The sequence below is a fragment of the Peromyscus eremicus genome, chromosome 17 (assembly GCF_949786415.1).
Source record: "Peromyscus eremicus chromosome 17, PerEre_H2_v1, whole genome shotgun sequence".
In the NCBI taxonomy this organism is placed as follows: domain Eukaryota; kingdom Metazoa; phylum Chordata; class Mammalia; order Rodentia; family Cricetidae; genus Peromyscus; species Peromyscus eremicus.
Genome location: NC_081433.1, coordinates 2,649,167 through 2,651,666, shown reverse-complemented (window position 1 = coordinate 2,651,666; position 2,500 = coordinate 2,649,167). Strand labels below are relative to the sequence as shown.

The window sequence follows — 2,500 nt, the reverse complement described above, 5'->3', positions numbered from 1 at the left end:
GCATTTGTTTAACTCTGTGAAGCTGTGTTACTATGCCTGTCTAAAACACCTTATGGTTTAATAAAGAACTGGCCAATAGCAAGGCAGGAGAAAGGATAGGCAGGGCTGGCAGGCAGAGAGAATATTTAAAAGGAAAAATCTGGCAGAAGAAAAAAAATCTAGCAGTCAGAGGAGGAGGACTCCAGGGGCCAGCCACCCAGCTGAGTAAGAGTAAGATTTAGGGAAGTAAGGGCACCGACAGCCCCACCCCCTTCCTCTACGGAATCACCATGGCAGCTGGGACCCTGTACACATATCCTGAAAAATGGAGAGCCTTCAAGGCTCTCATTGCTGCTCAGTACAGTGGGGCTCAGGTCCGCGTGCTCTCCGCACCACCCCACTTCCACTTTGGCCAAACCAACCGCACCCCTGAATTTCTCAGAAAATTCCCAGCTGGCAAGGTTCCAGCATTTGAGGGTGTTGAGGGATTCTGTGTGTTTCAGAGCAATGCCGTCGCCTATTACATAAGCAAGGAGGACCTGCAGGGAAGTACTCCAGAGGCAGCAGCTCAGGTGGTGCAGTGGGTGAGCTTTGCTGACAGTGACATTGTTCCTCCAGCCAGCACCTGCGTGTTCCCCACCTTGGGCATCATGCACCACAACAAACGGGCCACTGAAAATGCAAAAGGAGAGGCGAGGCGAATCCTGGGGTGCTGGACACGCATTTGAAGACAAGGACTTTTTTGGTGGGTGAACGAGTGACACTGGCTGATATCACAGTTGTCTGCACCCCTCTGTGGCTCTACAAACGGGTCTTAGAGCCTTCTTTTAGCCAGGCCTTCCCCAATACCAACCGATGGTTCCTCACTTGCATTAACCAGCCCCCAGTTCAGGGCAGTCTTGGGGGAAGTGAAGCTGTGTGAGAAGATGGCCCAGTCTGATGCTGAGAAGTTAGCAGAGAGCCAGCCTAAAAAAGATACTCCAAGGAAAGAAAAGGGCTCAGGAGAAGAGAAACAGAAGCCCCGCCCCCCCAGCCCCCGCCCCCCAGGCTGAGCAGAAAGAGGAAAAAAAGGCTGCTGCCCCAGCTCCTGAGGAGGAGATGGATGAATGTGAGCAGGCACTGGCTGCTGAGCCCAAGGCCAAGGACCCCTTCGCTCACCTGCCCAAGAGTACTTTTGTGTTGGATGAGTTTAAGCTTAAGTACTCCAATGAGGACACCCTCTCTGTGGCGCTGCCATATTTTTGGGAGCACTTTGATAAGGATGGCTGGTTCCTCTGGTATGCCGAGTACCGCTTCCCTGAAGAGCTCACCCAGACCTTTATGAGTTGCAACCTCATCACTGGAATGTTCCAGCGATTGGACAAACTGAGGAAGAATGCCTTTGCTAGTGTCATCCTCTTTGGAACCCACAACAGCAGCTCCGTTTCTGGCGTTTGGGTCTTCCGAGGCCAAGAGCTTGCTTTTCAGCTGAGTCCAGATTGGCAGGGGGACTACGAGTCATATACATGGCGGAAACTGGATCCTGGTAGTGAGGAGACCAAGACCCTGGTTGGAGAGTACTTTGCCTGGGAGGGGACCTTCCAGCATGTGGGCAAAGCCGTCAATCAAGGCAAGATCTTCAAGTGAACATGTCTTGCCGTCACCTAGCTGCCTGCACCTACCCTTCAAGGGAGATGGTGGTCATTAAAGGAAACTGAACATTGAAAAAAAAAAAAAAAAAGATTTACGGAAGTAAGAGAACAGGAAAAGCCCAGAGGCAAAAGGTAGATGGGATAATTTAAGTGAAGGAAATCTGCCTAGAAACTAAGCCAAGCTAAGGCTGGGCGTTTATAAATAAGAATAAGCCTCCGTGTGAGATTTATTGGGGAACTGGGTGGCAGACCCCCCAAAATAACAAATATAACAGGAGCGAACTGGCGTAGCAAGGAAGTGTTGGATGGGTGATGAGCAGAGATGATCAAAATATATTGAATACAAGTATGCAATTCTCAAATGATGTTATATAAATAATATTATAATTATTGTTGTATAAATGATGTTATATAAAAATATATTTTAAACAATGAATTTTGCAAAAAAAACCTGAGAAACTAAATAAGGAAAATATCCCCAGCTACATTCTAGAAAATGGAGCATCCTATTAAAGAAATTACCTCAATCATGTTCAAGTGTATTAATATACAGGAAGTAGATCTACACACACATAAAATCCAAATTTGTGCTTGAATACAGAGTAATTTATTAATAGCTAATTGTAGCATTTGAAAAATTAAAAAATTGTTGTTCAAGAAATCATATTATAAGTATCATATAAGCAATGGAAGATAAATGTATTTTATATCCTACCTCATGCTTTATAGCTAATATAATCCCTAATTATCAAATATCAATAGTAATAAATACACAAGAGGAAAATGCACTCTTTGATTTTGTTTGTCTTATTTATATGATAAGAGGACAGATAGTAATTTCGAATAAATTATATAATACAAAAATAAAATATGAAAAGAATAATGTTATT

At 44.5% G+C, this 2,500-nt stretch overlaps 1 pseudogene; it reads left to right on the top strand.

Moving 5' to 3' along the window:
- The first annotated feature begins 237 nt into the window (after positions 1-237).
- LOC131894340 (elongation factor 1-gamma-like) lies at positions 238-1,690 on the top strand (annotated as a pseudogene).
- The last annotated feature ends 810 nt before the right edge of the window (positions 1,691-2,500 follow it).